At 39.7% G+C, this 20,830-nt stretch overlaps 1 protein-coding gene and 1 long non-coding RNA gene across 4 annotated transcripts in view; one reads left to right on the top strand and one right to left on the bottom strand.

Moving 5' to 3' along the window:
* Positions 1–20,830, top strand: part of LOC126915997 (somatostatin receptor type 2-like) — a 69,765-nt gene that overhangs the window by 1,714 nt on the left and 47,221 nt on the right. The window lies entirely within an intron of this gene.
* LOC126916048 (uncharacterized) overlaps positions 732–20,830 on the bottom strand; it is a 121,377-nt gene continuing 101,278 nt past the window's right edge. For 2 of the 3 annotated variants that reach the window (XR_007710404.1, XR_007710402.1), the window contains exon 3: positions 732–1,417. This is a non-coding gene — a long non-coding RNA (uncharacterized LOC126916048). Of the gene's footprint in view, positions 1,418–18,964; positions 19,467–20,830 lie in introns of those variants that run through there. The other variant, XR_007710403.1, reaches the window with a different exon arrangement.

The raw sequence follows: 20,830 nt of genomic DNA, 5'->3' as shown, positions 1-20,830 counted from the left end.
CTGGAAGACACGCGGTGAGGTGACACGTTTATTTATGCGACGCTGAGCGTCGCGCGGAAATTGTACTTCAGTGGCAGGAAAGAAACACGGACCTGAATAATTCATATGGTTATGAACGAACGTTTCGGAGCATTCGTGACATAAATGTTGCATGCACGATGATTCTACTGGACGTCGCTGCTTCATCGTCCGGAATTTATTTGCTAGAAAACTCAGAATTCTTTTAACATCGGACGATCGATAAGGAAATTAAAAAATTAGCCGCGAAAACGTTGCTACTTTCCGTAAACTGATGGTCGAAAGAAGCTTGTAAAAAACAGCTTGTTCTTATTAACCTCGACGATTTCAAAGGGGGTGTATTGGCTGAGGCTCCACGTGTACCGTGGCCACGTCGGTGCTTTCCACTTCTATTTACTCGGCGAAAACTAAAATTTCAACGGGCTGTCCACCGAGGTGGAAAGCCGAGACAACACGGGAAACTTCCATCGACATTTCCTTTTGACGTGACCCGATAAAGTGTTATCGTTCTAACGCGCAGCGCTACAAAGCTCGAGCGCGTTTTTCGAGAAAGTTTAGGATTTACTACGAAATATTAGAGCATCAGATTGGAGAGACAGATCAACCACGATAAATAACGTTCACGTTGCATTTTTAGCCTATAAAGAATATACTTGCGATGTAAAAATATGAAGACAAATTGTTTACAAGGCTGAATGAATATGACGTACACGTTTCATTCCATTTGGCATTTATTCGAATAGCTAAATTGTTTTTAAATGCACGATATAGGATGGAGATTTCCATTATGAAAAATGTCGGGCCGTACTGTTTACGAGATTGATCATATTCGACGTAAACAGTTTGCTCTACTTTAAACTTTTTCCAACAGTTATAATTTCAACATTGCAATAAATATTAAAACAAACTACTTGTGAAACAAATTCAACGTAAACATTTCGTTACGTTTGAAATTTTTTCCAACAGTTGAAACATTTTTAAAAGCACGATACAGGGTGAAAAATTATCAAAGCGACATTTCACGCCTCGTTCGGACACAAATGTACGCGGAGATGGGAAATAATTGACTGTCCTTGTTCCATAACTCGATACGTCTTTTCATCGTACACTTTGTGCATGTTCGTTGTTCACATTACGATGCTCAGTCATTCTGCTTAACCCTTCTTTCCTATCGTTTTCTGGGTCATTTCTTATTGTACTCTAGCTTCGAGTACCACTGTGTTGTCATTTTTCCTTCATTTTTTCTCCTACTATTTGTCGCGTACTGGCGCAAGCTCCCCCAAGCCATGGGAAAGCACTGGCGATGTTCGGTTCGTGTCGCCGCTGCGAAGTAGATCAACCTCTGTAAAATGCCACACGATTCAACGTTGTCGCTGGATGCTGGCATGTCACGAGAACACTACATAAACAGGTTACATTATGATAGATGTGTTTGCCCTTAGCTTGAAAAAATTAGCTTGTTCGCTCGTTTTTCTCATCGCGAGTACGATGCTTGCAGAATATGTTTCATGTTTCATGTGTAGGTTGATTAAAGCAGTTTTTTTTTCGGTGGGAATAGAAGGTGAAGGGATGAAGGATATTATAATGGAATTTTAGATTAAGTTCGGATAATCGAAGGAATTTTCAGATGCTATTTATAACTATTACTAATTTGCAATGTCGAGTATATTATTAATTAACTATTAATTTTATATAACTTTATATAACTATTAATTTTGATATTAATTAGGCTGTTTGCATTGAAAATGAAGAAATTACTATCCAAGTGAGACATACCTGAATCAACTTAAACGACTGAAGTTGTAAGATATTTATTTCAGAGATACCGTTCCACTATTCTCTAGAACTCTACTGCATAGATAATCTTGTTCCTGCGATTGCTCCAAGGTGAATAGTTCAACTTCATATACGTAGATGAAAGAATAAATTTTAAGAATAGGGAGATTAAAATATACCGTTGTTCGAGATAGTCGTAGAGAGTGCGTTGTTTCGAAATTGGACGATCGGAAATGGACGTCGTTTTTTCAGGTAAGAGCATCCTTAATACGATATATGAAACTTTCAACATCATGGCATGTACGAGGACGAATAACCTGAGGGGCGAATGGACGTGTCCCTTCGTCGATGCTTCGTCACGATTAAGTAAATATCCATCAAATTTAACGTATAGTTGCTTCCAATTAGCCAAGAGTGATGCGTATGTACGAGACTTGGATCGATTGGAAAAAGAATCTATAAATTACGTAACACTATATCAAGTTCTATCTATGGTGTTATAACGGGACGAATCGATGATGAAACTAATTGCTACAATACTTGGAAACGGCTAAATTAGAAACTTAGTTTACACTTCAATTCTACGAACTTTCATTAACTTCTCTTTTGCTATACGTACAGGCAGATTGCAGAGATTCATGCATTTTCGGAAAATTAAGAAAACCCCTAAAAATATGAAATAACGAAAGCGTGGCAAAAAATAATCGAAATAATGAAATCCTTAGAATTAATTACCTAATTAATTAGCGAGAAAAATAAATTTTTCAATTATATCTTTCTACTGTTTTGGTCGTATCATTGCGGAAATAAAATTGATTTTAGCATATAATAATTACGAATTTGTCACGTATTGAAGTTACTAAGCTAAATTCCAGAGAAATAAGATTGACCCCGGAACATGATAATTAGAGTCGCGAGATATTCAAATTGTCGAATAAGGTTCAATTTGATCGCATCGTGTGTGGTTTGGCAGCTCAGGAACAGATATACGAAAAAATAGTATAAAAACTTTATCTAGTTAGCTAGTTTCCACTAAACCTCAGGAGTACTACTATGCATATGCGGAAACTCGCGAGAAGTACGTCCGCTGTCAGGATGCTGTCACTCGTCTTACATAACCCGCTCAATGTTTAATAACCTCACGTCAACGGCAGCAGGTTCCTGACTATTTTCCAGGCAAGCATCGAACCTTCGCGTTATAACTTTCCATCCTCTTCGTTTCTTTGCTCTCATTCTCACGCGAACGATAACGCGTGAAAATCGAGATCACAGACCAGGATACGTGTTCGTTCGAGCAACAGCTCTGATCCGCCTATGAACTCGAATACGCTTAGATAAATATGCGTCGAACGATCCGACAAATGTTGCGTAACTTTCGATCGATCCTGTCGCGTTCGAAATATCATAATTATACCTATAAATTTCATTACACGTCCGATAATTAAAGTTTGTTCGCTTGGTCGCGTCTGTGATTAGAAAAGCTAATAGAAGAAGTAGATAGTTTCTTTTCTCTGGCGATTTTTTCATAAGAAAGATAGGCTGTTTGTGGAATTGCCAGAGAATGTGAAGGTTTGCTTGATCTATGATTAAAGAGACGATCGTAACGAGGTTTCTTCCGAGGGACAAACTGTTCATTAGGAAAATAGGTTGTCAAAGTATCGTTAGGGAACGTGAAGCTTCGAGCTTTTGCAATGGTCGTTCGGTTTTCTGTTATCATGGAACTTAGGAAGAAAGAGCGATAAATTCTTGAGGGTGCCATAAATTAGGCCCTTGATACTACTGTGTCATGGGCCAAGGGGCTCGACTAGAAATGGAGTCACGTTGATTATTACCAATAACTTTCGCTATATGGAGAGATATCAATGCTATCTTTATGGCTATCGTTAATTTCAATATTTTTCTTTTGTGATTATTAATATATTCCAGAGTACAATGCAAGTACTGAAATTCTATAATATAGAATATGTATATACGCGTGGCAGAGACCAATTAAAATGATATTTGAGAGCTGTATGAAATTACAGGTTAATTAGTTACAGTTCCTAGTTGGCAGATCTGTTATAAATTTCATTGAATGAGAGAAACAATAAAAATAAATAATTAGAATAAATAAAATGTGATAAAAATAAATAAATAATTATCGAACTCTTTTGGTAGGATAAGTTGACTTAAACGTAAGAAATCTAAAGGTTTAGGATTATTCATAGATTTGTTTAGAGAAACAACGTTCTGCTGGTCTATGTTAGAGAAAAGATACAAGCGAGTAAACTGACACTGGAATTTCATTGGCTTCGATATTCCAGAAATGGATATTATTTTTACTGCCGGACTCGGCGAATGATTAAACGACAGTTAAGCGGCAAATTTAGATTCAGAGATTTTAATAGTCACTTAAATGCTTCGGATAATTTGAAACTGCAATTAACCCAGAAGCTCGAATACACGAGCGTAATACTTTCCCGAACGTAGCATTTCGTTCGAATTAATATCACCAGTAGTCTTTTCGTTCGTAAAATCGTTTCCTTCGCGCTTGAAAAGCTGGAGAGCTTCATTCGGGGGATATCGCGGTTTCATGTACGTCGTTTCTTTATTGAATAGTCGAAATTTTTTTCCGCTGGCCATAGATGGAACACCGACAGAATATTCGCGCTTTATGCGGAACAAAAAGAATTGTCCAAATATTAAATTGGATATATCGGATAGACAGAAGCCAGATTTCATTCGAATAACGCCGTTTAATATTCTCGTCACTCGGATTGATTCGAAAATATCATGACCCGGCACTGTTTCACGATACAATAAAAATAAAAAAAGCATTTTGTGTTATGTTCTCGATTGATTTCGCGATACCAAAAACACGGTTGTTACATCGTTCGAACTTTTATCTTCTAATTCTTATACTCGTATTTTACGAGAAATTCCTTTGTCGTACAGCTGCCTCTGTTTGTCTTCGTTTCGAACGCGTATATTATTTCAACAATCGCACAAAATGGCCATCTTTCATCTCGCTGTAGTTCCGCAGACGCCCAATAATGCAGCCCATCGAAATTGACATATTGCTGGAATATTTGAATGCTATCAACCGTCGTTCTATCTACAATTGCCAGCAAATTGCCTCGCTCTAAAACAGTCAAGGTTCTACGATTATATACCTGTAGATTTGCATCGGTCAGGAAGATTGCTTCGATCAAACAAAAGATCGACTGCAAGCAGGAAACCAGGTCAAACTTCTAACATTAATGAAACTTCCTTTACCTTTGATTTCACAGAGATCCGGCTGCTTAAAGAAACCATATTAATTCATCTGTTCGATCTGTTCGCTCATCGAGGAAGATCATTTGCGAATTCGCCATATTAACTATTATACAACTCTGTTCGATCTTCAGAGAAATATCCAAGCGAGGTGTTCTTTGACTGCACATTTCTTAGTTGAACTTCCCAAGTTGATGATACGGCGCTCTCAAGCGTTATATTTCCCTCCTTACAGTCGATTGCACTTTGTAAATTTCGTCGTTTGTTTCAGTGGATGACAATGGAAATGTAAAAGACGTTTTCCTTGTTAGATTGTCAAATAATGGCAAAACTTTGGCAGCTTTAATCACGCGGATGACGTAAAAAACAACTTCTTACTGTCAATATCTTGGTGAAGCAAGAAACCAATCGCTCTAAATAAGAGAAGTTTAAAAACTTTGTCGCGAACGTTACGTAAAAATTTCGCTCCTTCGAGATTAGGGTGGTCGGATCCGTGCGTCTTCGACAAGTCGGCTTCCCGCGTGACCCTGGCAACGAATCGCGGATAAACCGGGATTTGATGCTTTGTTTCTTTCAGAACTGTAAGTGGTAAATCGAGCAACCACTAATCGAAATTCGAGTCACAAAAGCTTCGGTCGGAACTCGGAAGGAATTCACTGTCCGTTTTAAAACCAAAATCCAAACTAAAAGAAGCGGCTATAAGAATACTTGGATGAAATTAGAAGCGATTGGCGAAAGAGCTCGCGTAGAAACTCAGCAAGGAATAACACGTATCTCTAAAGAAGAAATTAAAGCGAAGTGCCAATTAAAACCGAGGAAGAACCTGCGATACTGGTTTCCTAAGCGACTCCAAGTAGTCGATGAAATCGAAGAATAAGCCGATGAGGGTATCTGCGACACCAGGATTTCTGCTAGAAAATGTACCAGGAACCGGTCCTTATCGGAACGTCGTATCTTAACCGTATCCATTCTCACCCGAAAAAGACTATGGCTATAGAATCCAGCGTAAATTGAAGAAATTGAGCGAGGAACCATACGTCGGAGATAAAACGTAGCACGTTAAACTCGATAAGTCGATGGACACTCGATAGAAGATTCGGCGTAACGATACGAAGACGAGAAGATGGAAGCAAGCGGAATACGATATTGCGGGAAAAAGGCAAGTCGATCGGCGAAACGGAGGGAAATTTCTCTGTTTTGCAAAGGGCTAAAGCGTTTGAGAGTTGGACGCGTGTATATAGAAACGGAAGAACGAAAGCGGCGGAAGAGAGGAGAAGAGAAGAGAAAAAAACTGGAGTCACGTGGAAAGAGCAAGAGACGTGGAAACGAGAGGTGGAAAATCGTCGATGGCCGAATTGCCAGGGATCGGCGGCCGGCAACAAAGAAAGTGTGTCGAGCGTGGAAACGAGCACAGCGAGATTTAGCCGAGCTGGCACACGTTGAAGCGAGACGCGGCCACCGCTAAAGAGAGCGTTCGCGTCCAGAGGATTTGCGGCAGTCGAGTACAAGCGAAAACACGATCGAGCATAGAAAAAGACGGATCCGCCCTGGTGCGGTTTGGTCCTCGAGGTGTACCACTCTCTGCCGCACCCTCTCGGGCCTGACATGCGCCATGACCCGCATATAGGTATCCATAGGTAGCTCTCCGACGTCTCTCCGCTTGCTTTCGTTCTCCCTCTCCTCTCGTTTCGTCGACAGAACGGACGCGCGTCCACGCGGACACACGCGGAAGATACCACAGTGTTATCTTCTACCCTCCCCTCTCTTATTAGCCACCGGTTACCGTCGGTAGCACAAGGGATGGGCCAGTCAGGATCCATTGCTCACGCTACCCAACTCTTTCCAGTCACGATAAATCTACTTGGAATTCGTTGATGAAAAGAACAGGTCGCTCGAGTGTCGACGAGCCTCGCTTACTAGCCGGTATATTAAATTTTGCGATCGCGCAGCGTCACAAACGAACGACGTGACGCTCACGCCTTTTGTATTCGAGATCGATTTCGGATCGATTTCCTATGGCGTCTGGTTTCCTGGTCTGTATATTGTCGCGACGAGAATTGTAATACCGGAATAGAGAGTGAGATGTTGCAGGCGACATGTGTTTTTGATAACGCGTTTGCTATTGAGTTGTCGTAGGAAAGATACGTGTTTGGGTCTTTGTGGACTCGATATGTTTGGGACAAAGTTTTCACCATTTCACCTTTCATATTGCATACGTGATAAACGCAACATTGTGCTTTAACGGATCGTTAATTGAACGTAACATAGGAAAAAGTTCGTAGCATTAACTGTACGCTGAAAAAAATATTTTTCCCATAGGCAAAAAGAAAATTCAATTCTGAGAAGGTCGAAGAGTAGAATGTAATTGGTCTGCGACAATGAGGTTGATCATAACATTTCATTCTCCCGAGGTATTTAATCTTCTATCTAACACTTCAAGATAGAACGTCGCCTACGTTGATTTATGGAAATAAAAATAGACCTCGCTCTTCTTGTTTCTTCGCGATGATAACACGCGTTTTCAATCGCTCTACTTCTTCTCAATCTGTCTAAATTCACGCAACACGTTTCAGCCTCAAGCTTTCTAGACACGCAATTTACGTTGCTAGACGAACGTTCTATTTCAACGTAAATGGGAAGGGAAACCCAAGGATTAAAAGTAGTCCGGGTTCGGGGAATGTTTATAAAAATCGAAGAACGCATTTTTCTGGTAAATGTCGCGGCGTGGGATTAAACGACTTGACACGCACAGTTCTTTATCTCCTGGAAACCGGAGGTCACACCCTTTTGTGATGTAAATCGAACGCGGTCGGATCGATTTTTCGCCTCCTACCGCTCGTCAGAACGTCCAAGAATATACTTGTGCAAATCGTACCACTCGCCAGACAGATTTATCGAATTTGGATCACTTTTTTCCACTCTTGTCGTCATTTAGGGTCGAATCGGGGCCAGAAACTCGTCGCTTCTTTTCTCGCCTTTCAAATACGATTCCGTATAATCTGGAATCGTTGGAAAAAGAGGAGTCGAGTATGCAAAGTGGATAAAGGATGAGCAAAAAGAGAAGCAGGGTGAATGGATGTAGAAGAAAAGGGGGAGAAAGGGTGGACGCGAAAGGATTACAGGAAAAAGAGAACGCGTACGCTAGAGAGGAGCAAAGAGAAAAACGAATATTACACAAAGAGCGCGCAGTTGGTAGAGGGATTGAAGGTACAGTGGAAAATAGAAAACGAGGAGACGAATAACGAAGAATGAAAGGAGCCGACTTTTACAGCGTGTCCAACGGCTGACGCGGACAATCGAAATTATCTCACTTATGCACTTACCGCGGCATTGTATAGAACTCGTCCAACAAAAGCCATCAGACGGGTACGTTTCAAACACACTCGCGCATTCGTTCTTCGACTCGTGCCAGCCCTACAACCTTCATTCACGTTCGTCTGCTGATGCCTCTCATCTGGATATACACGATAGTAATTTTAAAATTCATAGGTCGCCATGTAACTTGACAACCTGTTGAGAACATGATTTTCCAAGGAGGGTTGTAAAAACTGGAGACCAGTTAACGAGAGCTTGATTTTATAGACACCATTACAATTATAATTATTATTGATATTTCAAATTCATTTTAACGAAATTTTTCATCGGTATACGCTGCCACAGTTTGCTTTAATGAGTTGTTAATTAACTCAACCATAAGTATGTTTCTTTTTGATAATACTGGTCGCCCTCAAATTTTAGTACGTTATACCAGTTTTGAAAAAAAAAAAAAAAAAATATTCGAGTAGATACGTTCCATTAGCCACAAAAATTAGCCAATAAAATAGCAACTTATCAAAAATCAATTCCGGACGAATTTTCATTCGACTTTGAAATACGTTTTCAACTTCGAATTTCCATTTCGTGCATCAGTTTCCAGTTTTCACTGTTAGAACGAAATTTCCTTAACCTCGGCTGGTTGAAACAAGACGTTGCATGGCATCGAGGGGCTAATAAACGTGGTTGCCCAGAAATTTACAAACCAACCGGCATTAACACGATGCCGCCGGTAAATTGAATGGGTCTACTTTACGGTAATATTGCCGGCGATGGTTAAAGTCCTTTTTCGCGATCGTAAAATTGCCGGGCAAATTCGCCTGGAGGCCGAAAGCAATGGACGAAGCGAATTTCTGACTCTCACGCGATTTCACCGCGCGTTACACGGCGCCACCCCCTACAGCGAAATTCGGATCGCGTTTAGTACGCGTGTTACTCGCTCGTAGAACATATTACGCAACAAACACCGACGAAACTCCGTGAATTCATCGGCCAACTTAATCGACCACTAGGCCGGACGCTGCTGGAGATTCTGCTGCAGCGTTTCAGACAGCTTGTTAGTTTCAATTTTCTGCCATTTGCCTGAATGATGGAATCTTCGACGTTTGATCGAGAATTTTTTAATTGCGCTACGTTTAATTGTTAAGTTAACGATATCGGCGATAATATTAAGAAATTACAATAATTCATTCATAATTTTTAAAGTAGCAGGATCAAAGGTAATATTAGAAAACTGACAAAGAATCGAATCCAATCCAATTTACAATTGTAAAAATTGAATGAAAATTGACAGTTAGGGCATTTTGAATATAACCGATAAATAGAAGATACTTTGAAGTAAAAAGTGCCCCACTGAACAATTAAACATTTTTATTAGAATATCAATAAAAAAAGAAAAAAAAAAAAAAATGAGAACAAATCTTGTATCTAACGGTGCACTATGTTTGTATCCATATCTTTGAGGGGTAATCTACGAATATTATTATAAACACACCTTAGGAAATAATCGTAAATGCTGCTTTATAATCGTATAATTGAAGTTTAAAGTGTGAACATACCTTTACTATTATATATAGAATCAGCAAATACTGTTTACTAATATCTTCTACACGTTTCAACAATATATTCTGCACGTTTTGCTTACGACGAAACAACGAATGCGAATGGTTTGTTGAAATAAAAGAAGCCTCGTTATAATATGTCGCTATCAACTGTTACCAAGGCGCCACCGAGGTCACCCATGACCACCAATAAGATAAACAGTCCATTGGAAAAGAATGTTGTCTTACATCATCAATTTATTATTATCTTGCCATTATATGCTTCGAATAATAAAAATACTCCAGTGGCGTCCTGAGCGAAACATGTGATTTCGGCATGGCAATCACAAAACATTAAAGACACTATCGGATTATTATTTTATGCGCCATAAAATTATATGATATAGATTTTTGTATGTTTCATTTCAGAACGGAAGATATAATATACGCAAAAATTAGTAGAAGAATTATCATGTAATAGAAATTGTTCTTTTCCCTTTTTCTAATCGCGCTCTTCGAGTTTTCCTAGAGGCGTAGCCAAATACACTTTGGAAACCAAAAATCCCACAGCGAAAATTAGCTTCTCCTCGAGTTCTCTACTCGCCAGCTTACGAAGAAGGTGTTAGAACGAAATATAGTCTATAACTACTCACGTGCGCTTCCGTGAGAACCAACCCTCGCGTTCATCGTTAAATGAGGTTAATTGCTCAAGTAATAAAAACCAGTTAATTGAATACTGCCTGGTACGAAAAATAAAATGAAAGAAAGAAGTAGAAATTTGCCGTCTGGTATAACGCGCGTAATTCATACCGATTAGGCGAACTTGTTGCTTATCTTACGATAAATTAATGTCTGGTAGAAAATTTTGGCTAGAAATATACGAGTTTACTTTACCGTTCTACTAAATGTTACTTCAGGAAGAATATAGTGGTCTTTATCACGAAAACGATACAAAGTATCGTCTGAAAAATCTCACGGTGTATTTCATTCCTTCGACAAACAATTTCGAGCGTGAACGTATTCGATTAAATTCTTAGACACAGTCAAATTGAACAAAGACGTACTTAAACGAATTGCAAGGATCGAGATTCTACGACCAATACTCTTCTAAACTTTAAGAAAATGTTGTCCTTGTAGGTTATAAATAACAGAAATGCGTATATATTCCCCGATGCTTTTGCAAAGGAACCATAATACATTAGAATATCAAACTGATTTTGCTGAAAACAGATTCGTTTACGAAATTGCGTACTGGCGAATGGATGAAAGGGTTGAAAATGCATTAGTGGAGGGTAAAACGAATCGCGTTTCGTGATTTATTTTCCAGACAAGTAGCCCAACCTCAAAGCTTCGTGTTTAAAATAAAACTCGTGCGATTCCGGCACGGTATAACGAACGCGCACGTTCAAAGCAGCAGTGTCGCTGTGAAATCATAAAAAAGGAGAGGAGAAAACGATAAAATACGTTTGCAGTGCGCTGTTCTTTGAGCAGAATGCACGCAGCCAGCTTGCATTCAAAAGATATTTGCTCGCACGATTGAAAGGAGAGCAAATGTCCTTAACGAACTGCGTTGCCGTTGAATTGGCGTTAAGCAAACATTGTTAGCAGACGTTGGCTGACCGATCGATAAAAGGGTTAACGCGGTCTGGTTGGCGGATAACATCTCGCCTTCCTACGAATATTTCCCCCTTCCTCTTTCAGATAGAACACCGGATTTCATTCGCCTTTATCCTCGCCGATAGTTTCAAGCGTGGGAAATGTAAAAAAAGAGGAAAAAAAGAGAGAAAGAAAGGGTGGAAAGGAAGAGCGCGCGAGCACGCCGTGCTACATCGATGGAATATTACCCGGTTATTTTCCGTTTCCAGCAACGCCGTAGGGACCGCTTTCAAATCTGTAAAGCTTCTCCCCGAACTCTGCCACGAATATTCCTTTCGTGAATCGCGTTGCGTGTTTCGTTATCGAATTAGAGGTGTAAATGCAGGAAACTTGGATATAGTATGTTGGAAACTTCTATCATAACTAGATTATCGCAGAGCGGAATTATTGAAACTGTATTTAGTCTCGAAGTTCAGAGTTCTTCTATCAAATGGACCTTTGTCTTTTTCACTCCGCCACTTAGTCTTTCTTGCGAGATTATTTCTAACGTAGTTTGTCTGCTTGCTGTTTCCCTAAACTTTTCTAAACATTTCCAAACTTCTCTAAACTCGAATAATCAAACTACGTATAGTACGACTGTGCTTCTATTATCCTAATTGCTTGCCACAGGAATAATCATGACAGGTCACGAGAATTCCCTGCGATTGCCCGCGTCTTCGCTGGCATAGTCCAGCTGTCACGTTACAACTTGACAGAGCTGATAACAACCTCGTCCCCGAACAAAAATGTTCTCTAGCTGGCTTCCTGGATTTATTTGTCATCCATCGATGGCGATCATTAAGTTTATATAAATTGACGTATTAAATTATTCTCGATGGTTGGCAATATTGGTCCCAAAGCGACCAGTTATCCGCCGATCAGACGAAGAAGAGTTTCGAACGAACGTGGTCTCTGCGTTCTGTTCGTAACACGACGGTAAGACACGATTAATTATTTCGCTGCAGTCACGATTTCTCATCTTGCTCGTCGAATAAAACAAGGTGGTCTTGCGTCGTGAATTTTAATTTGTTACCATCTCTTGTTTCTCGAGTTACAGAGGCAACTTCAAAGTAACTCAGTTCATTTATGGAACAGAAAATGCAGATTACTTCTGTCACCACTCGGAATAACTTTTGGAATAATCTGGCGAATGCGCGTTCCAAAATATGAATATAAATATTTATTATCCTAATTAAAAAGCGTGGCGCACAGAAACGCGAGTATATGAATTTTTTTAAAAATAAATAGTGCTAAAAATATGAATACATCTGTCTTTCCTTTAAACATTCACAGTTTGAAAATTATTCATGTTGTGAATTACATTTGAATGTAATTACACTGTTATTGGCGGTAGTATTGAACGAAACCGTTGGCCATTACGGGAAAAACGAACGGTTTCGGCGAATCGTTCGATCGCTCTATTTCTCCCTTTTCATCTTGGCGATTCACGCCCGTAATTGTCGAGAATCGTGTTCGTGCTCGGAGGTGTAACACGCGATAAAAAGATTACAGGCGTGTCGGCGAGTATAATGGTAATTTCGAATTTTCTCCCAACGACGAGGCCAATAGAATCATCCTATCTGTTCTCATCGCTGTATGAAGCAACGAACGAATCACTCGGCCGGCTCAATCTGCACGGCCTTTAACGAAGGAAAATGTGAAAAATTAGGGTCGAGCCGCATCGTTGCCATCGGTTGTACGACCTTACAGGAGGAAGAAGCAAATGTTCGCCGGTAGAATGAAAATAAAAGTTTACTGGAATTCTGATGAATAGTTTCGACGTTGTTTTCGCGAGAAAAAAACCTTTCTGCGATAGATATATTTATGTTTCCCGTTTTATTCCCATTGGTGTGTGTTTCTTTACACAAAGAGACCGATATGTCACGTTCTAGGAGGATTGAAACATTTTATGCGTTATGATATCGTGCTTTAGGTAAATGAAAAAATATAGACTTTTATTCCCCACAGACTCCGACGTTCCCTCCGTATCTCGTAAAACGCGACATATGTCCGTCCGTTTGGCGACAAAACGAGAAAAAATAATGATACAATTGAACGGAGCACAAAGAAAGAATCGACTATGGTCTTCTATCGAGTATTCGCGCGAAAGTAAAAAAAATGGTATAACGAAAACAAAAAGAAAGCGATAGACCACGTGGGATGGCTTATTGCACGGACCCTTTCGTTAAATTTTCCGCTTGGCCACACCGAACACGCCAATAGAAAAAGGCGACATCTCGCTGAACATCCGAGACAATGTGATCGATTAGTAAAACCCGATATGTATTTTGACGATTCGACGCGCGTTCAAAATGGTTAACAGTCCAGAAGCGTCCCTATCGATCGAACTGATTCACACACGGATGAATTCTTTCGAAGCGAGATATTAACGCGTATTCTTCTTGTTAACGCGTTCAAATCCATTTCGCTCCAATCCTCCCTTCCATCTATCGCAAACATCCCATCGATGTTCGAATCAGCCCCTTTTACAATGTCTACGTATTCGAAGATGTTGAGGTTATTAGATGTATAAAGAGAGAAAACGCGTGGATAAAGCGTAAAGTACAAAATATATATATTTAATAGAGAAGTGTAATAATAAGTAGGAATACAATTTGAGTTGGTCCAGATCCGCACGCTAGCAGTGTTACCTTATAACTGAAAAACCCCGAAAAGCCAACGTCGCCTGTCTATCGTTTATGGTCTTCCTTCGTGCCAATCTTTTGTCTATATGCTGTCGATGGCTTGAGCACTTGAGAAAACTAAAAAGACCAGATGTAGAGTTTTCGTAGAAGTGGTGACCACTTCAACACAAGATACAACGAATATTACATACGTTCGGCATCCACAAAGCATCCATTCTTCTCTATCGAAAAATTCAAAATCTCTGACAGAAGCTTGAAAAATATCTGTCCCGAAAGATTCTAGAGATCAAATTTGATGCGTTGCGTGAACGTAGATTTCGATAGATTTTCCATGAAAATGCCATAAAAGTACGTACTGTGTAAGATATTGTCGTTACTTCCTAAGAGCATGAAAATAGCCCGTCTTACTATTTAAACTGTGGAAATTCACATACACGCGCAGATGTCAGTCGAAGTTCAAATACTAGTAACTAGATCGGAGTTTAGAGCAAAGAGGTTTCAGTTGTTTCTCGTTCGATGGTATCAGGGTAAAGTAATTTCAGTAGTGTTTGATGATCGCATTGAAATTCGGCATAAATTAATGGTGGCTGAAACAGTTGTAGCAGCTTTGAAACGGAGTAATTTCGGTCGATGGTTGAACAGCCCAGGGTCGCGTTTAATTCGAGACATACGTGACTGTTTGCAAAATGTGTGCGTACAAATTCGATGCATATTAGTCGTGATTGCATTATCTATCACAAGTGTATGATTTAATATCGGCGTATTGGACAGCAGGCTTAGTTCGGTTTAAATTCATCGCGACTTTGCGCGCGTTCGAACGCGGTTTCACGTAGTTACGGTCGCGATATTGTCAGCCGTGCTCGAACCAGACTTACGTTAGCTTTTCGTCTCGGTAGCTTTGCGTACGGACGCGTTAGAATTTCGTATAAAATAAATTTCGTTTCTCTATGGATGATTAAGTTTCGCGTAGAATAAATTTATAGCGCGCAAACCCAAATACGGACTGACTGGCTGCGGTTACGCGAAGTAGATAATGTCCGTTTATGGTCAGACACGTAGTAAATAAAATTTAATGGAACTTTGTACACGAGTGAAATCCTAAAGATATCGTCATTCGTTGACGTATATTTGTACACCGTGAGATACGATCAACAGGGGCGTGATCCTATGTGAAAAAAGTAAAATTCTAAATTTGTTTCTGCGAGGCATTGTTTTTCAGAAAATTTACTTCAAACGTTAGTCTATGTATATTAACATTCCTATTTAACGTTTCTAATAGTAAAAATTACGATAAAATAATGATAATTCGTCGCAAGATACGACACAATCAAGATGCATCGTTATGTATTTTCATCTACTTCGTTAAAGCATAATCAACTCGAGTGAAAAGTTATTGCAAGTACTTGTCTACAGGTAAATGCAATTCCAGGTTAAGCATCCTTCACAGAAAGTTGGGGTTAGGTCCATCCCTGTTCCATCCCTGTTTCTTCCATCTCCATGAGCGTCCGCATTATCAATAATTGCTTCGTGTTACAAATTATCTCCTGACCGAGTATCTGTCACGAATAACAGCCATTTCGTGGTCGATCAGTGGTCTCTGACGATCATTTTGTCCAAAATTCTTCCAATCAACTACCATACCGATTACCGCGATGTTGTTTCTAGAAATTCACTTCCGATTCCAATCACTTCCGTGGACAATATCCTGTTTGAATAATAGCTGAAAATAATTCACTACATCAGGGACTTCCATCCAACGACATTTTGGTATGGAGTGCATTCTATAACGAAATGAAGTTGGAACTTCGAAAAATTTCCTCATTTCTAGGGGGAATCCTCTGGCAACGGGAGAAATCAAACTTGGCAAGGAGCAATTCCGGACTAATAAAAAGTAATATAAGAATATTAAAAGAAATTCCAGAATTTAAGAAAGAATCGTAGGGATACCGAAAAGAGAGCTGCTACGGTAAAACGATAAAACACCATTTGGACAGGTATCAAGAAAGAAATTGCAACGAAGAAAAAAAAGAGAAAGAACAAAATTCAAAAGAAAGAAAGAAAAGTAAACTTTTACAAGTGAAAATACAACGGATATATTCCAACATGTCATCGAACGAGAATAACTTTTAAATCCCTGAGATGTCCTAAGTAAAATTTTGCTGGACACGTGCCTAAGATCCAAGACGTAGTTGAACCATAATACAAAAGTTATCAGTATGATACCCTCAAATACGAACTTTCATTTAACAAGAATCATTTCCCGCAATTTCCTCATTGAATCGTCACATACTTGCTCGTTAGTCGACCACGCCTTTCTAATGAGCAGAGTTGAACGCGAAGTAGTTCATCCATGCTACGAGTGAATCGCGTAGACGAGGTCAAAGTTCAATAGAGAGTAATCTGGGCGATTCCAGCATCAAACCAGCGTACTCTCGAGTACGATTCCTAGCGGCGCGTCGTAGTTGCAGCTGCCTCTCCTGTTCGATTCCCTGGATTTCAAGTAGAATAGTCCATACCGCTGCTTCTGTCTCTATTATTCGGCCACTCGGAGCCACTCGAGATACCTGAGCTGTTCGATGATCCACCGAGGTTGATCTCGATTGCGCCCGAAGAAATATCAAGCGAACAACCACTTCGGATCAACATTCCGCGATCCGACGAGCTCGAAAACAATGAGGCGGAAAATATTGGATCGCGGTGTTCGCTACGTTTTCACGAGCGTTTTAGCCGCTTCATCGTCCCTCGAAGAATCAGTTGCGCGACAATGATCCTGTTGTAAACCTGTGTGTTTCATTTTGCTCCGCCGTGAAAGTTACTCGAGCATGGTAATGCCGCGTTCACACTGAAATTTGCGGATAAGTAGCGAATAGATCTCGAAACGAAATTGTTCATAGTACAGATATTTTCATAAGCAGCGAATTTTCCAGAGAATGGCGAGCGCTGTTCTTTCATAAAACGATGCATCGTAGATTGTGTTGTGTTGTAACTCGATGGAAGGAAGAAAACCGAAATTAATAATTAATAATCTTCCTAAGGGTACGTACGAAATTGGAGTAAGTAATTGGAAACTGGAGCAAGTGAACATGCAAAATTCACCGGAAACGTAAGTTTCTGTTCGCGAGTTTCACTGTGTGTGGACACAATGCTACTTTTGCTCGCAAACAGTGCGCCAACTATTCGTAATTCTGCTTTTGATCGATGCTGACCAACACAAACATACGAGATGTACCTGGACGAGCGAATAGTAATATTCGAAATAGTTCAAAAATAGTTCGAAAAGGAAAAAAGAGAAGAGATCCGCCTGAGGCTTGTTAAAGTGCACTCATCAGGTCTATGATTAAACGTTATATCCGCCGACAACCAAAGTATAAAGTCTGTACTGCTAAATCCGACTGTGAAGTTCATGAAGAAGTACATTTACTCATAGCACAAGGAAATATGGTGAATGATTCAATGTGTTACTTTAAATGACGATACGAGTGAATACTTGTGATGGCCCAATAAATTTAAAATCGTTCCAAGTACAGAGTACAGAGTTAATCGTCGTTTGCACAATGCTTACGGAATGCTCGATACTAACTGTCCTAGAGAGCGTGTTCGTTTATTTATACCGATCAGGGGAGTACCGGAAAGTTTGAACTCGACTCCGGTTGACGGTTGCACGTAGCGGCGATATTATTTCGTCTGGAGTTTATTCACTTTTAAGTCTTGTACATCGAAACGGTGTTAATACTCCGAGGCAAAACAACAACATGAGTCACTCTCGATTCGAATCGTCCTACGACTCATGTGCCGCTACGGAAACAACAAGCGCTTACACTTTCCCAAAAATCGATCGAGTTCGCAATAACGCATCTTCGTAAAGCTATAAAATTTCTATGAAACATAACGAATTAGTCCTTATGACCATTCTGGTCGTTTCCGGTATTAAACGCCGAGATAGTAGACGTCAGATTAGTAGAACGAATGCTCTCGAGGACGTATTCTTCGCTGTGTACCTCTCCAACAGCGTGCGTAGGTGGGCACAATAAATAATGTCCAAACCTGTGTGGCCCGCAATAAAAATTACGTAACTTGATCGGTAGATCTGTGCAAAGGCGATAGCCGTGGTTTAAGTGTGGATCCGAGGATAATGCATCGGATCGGACAAGTATAAGGCTGTAAGAGGACGTAGCGCGTGAAAGCAGCCTTCGCCATGGCCTATCCATTCTAACAATCAAATCATTATTTCAACGATGTATTTTACGAGCCGTGTAACTATACGGACTTGGTTCGTTCCGTGAATGATCCTCGTTCGCCACTTACTCGACTTATCAGCGTTACGCAACCGTGTAATAAAACAGCAGCTGTAAACAGTATGGCGAAACGGACGACATTCGATGAATTACAAGACGGATAGAACGGCCAAGGAGAAGCGGCTATTCGTTGATGGTTACGATCAGGATATTGACTGGCGTCTCACGAAACAACAATCGATAGGCATCACTGGATGCTTTTCGATGACCTACCTCATAACTACTTGTCATCCTTTGGTCTTGGCGAGTGAAAATTTCACGCGATTTAAAGTTTTTTATGATAATAATTGCTTGGCAATTTAATTCGAAGTTTCTAAACACAGATCGTTATGGAGGATTTATGTTCTACGGATTCAAGGACTTTTTCATCGTCGTAAAGTTTCTTGAAACGCGATGTATGGTCTTCTACAATACCGTGACAATGAAATTTTCTACGATACAGAGCGAGTTTAAAGAATTGAGGGAAAATTGAAGTTCATAGTTGAGAGAATTTTCCTTTTTGAACTTTTAATTATCTTTTTATTACTTAATATAGCTTTTATAATTTTATATTTTACGTTACGCAGCATCTCTACAACTAGACTTTGTGAGAAAGAAACGTGTAAAGAATAGCGTGCATATCGACAAGAGATACGAACTGCTATGGCTCTGACAGTTTACGCAACTTTTAGCGAGCCATAAAGAATAGACATCCGGAAAATCGGTCGACCGAATGTTATCCTTTGTCGCGTACGTTCGATCGTCTGCAGATATTGGCTTTTCCCTCGAACGAAAGAATAACCGAATTTTTCAATGCTTCCCTGCTATTTGTTCGTACCGTCAACTTTTCATCAGGTGATAAATACTGATATCGAATCGCGCGAGAAGCACTACAATCCAAGGGCCATTGTGTTTTCACTGAACGCGTCAAGCATCAGTTATTATCCTATCGATGTTCGAAGTTTCATTTTTTCGATCGAAGCCTCTGCACCGCAAGAATACAAAGTCGATGTCTGCAACATAAAGGAAAGTATTTCGAGTAAATAGCAGATTCGTTGATCTATGTAAGCATAGGAGAAGTATTTATGCGTATATATTTTTTGCACTACAATGAAATATTTGCCGTATTAATCGTGTCTTTGCACACTTCTGAAAATCAATAAAACTACATATTTCCCGAAATTACAGTTTTGCTCTTAGCTGCTGCCTTGGGACCTTCTCTCTCTTCGAGTTATAAAAAGAGAAATATAATCGTTCGATTTTATTGTAGCTACTTTCCGAGTCAGTTGGAAGTGACGTGAATTCCCTTTCAAGCGTTACATTGTAATTCCACAGCGTGTTCTTCTACAGAGGACTGTTTCGTATTCAACGTCCTGTAGAACTTCTGCGAGGGAAAAAAGTAAAATCGTGTTCCGTCTGTTATCTACTCCGTGGCAAAGACAATGCAATTTGGATTTCTCGGTAACGCGATTAAAACTGGAAAGCGAACTTTCTGAAAAAAAAAAAAAAAGAAAAAATGATCAGCACAGAGAAAACTCATTATACAATCCGGTTCTCCTTCCCCAGTTTCCGGAACAACAGCGCGTCGTTTGTCTTCATCCTTGGTGGAATGTTTATTCAGCCCCGAAATCGAGCAAACAGCACAAATTCTGAATTACTAAAAGCTTCGTAATATCTGAAATATTCCAGTAACGTTTGGAATTTGAATAAAATCAGACACGGTGGTTTGAAAGGATCAATCTCGATAAATGTAAATTGGATTCAAATCTAAATTCTCATTTACACGTGTAATTAAAAATAAATAGATTAAAAATAATTAGAAAGAGTCGACTTCAGAAATTACAGGCTAATCCACTATGCAGCGAAATCCTGCTCGAATACAAGAATTTTTAAGCCCCTCGTGGGTGCTTTATTTGAATACCCTTAAACTCGGAACTATCGAACTTTTTGCACGCTGATTACGCATGCCAGATAACTACCTTGACAGAAAGCTTGTCGCTGACAGCTAGTATATTAATGATAAAAATTGTCGTTCGCTGTTATGTGATTCCACCCACTTTCCCAAGAATCGCAAACACGATTCGTTTCCGCCGTCGTCGGTAGAATCGAACGATTCAATCTACATGCAAACAAGTAATCTTTACCACGGGTTTAAATTAAAATTGAAGACCGCAGAGGAATACAGCGTAAGTACATATACTTTTCTTGACTTCCTGATATCAGCGATATTCTCCGATCAAAGGATTTGATGACAGATTGATTTTAATACGACGTAATTCGCTGTTAGATTCAAAGATAAAAAAGGTAGTAAGTTTTATAAAAAGTTGCTGACGAAGAGACAAAGTTTCGTGGTAGCCGAACGAATCGGTTTCTTTGC

The sequence above is a fragment of the Bombus affinis genome, chromosome 5 (genome assembly GCF_024516045.1).
Source record: "Bombus affinis isolate iyBomAffi1 chromosome 5, iyBomAffi1.2, whole genome shotgun sequence".
NCBI lineage: Eukaryota > Metazoa > Arthropoda > Insecta > Hymenoptera > Apidae > Bombus > Bombus affinis.
This window is presented reverse-complemented; position numbering and strand designations above follow the sequence as displayed.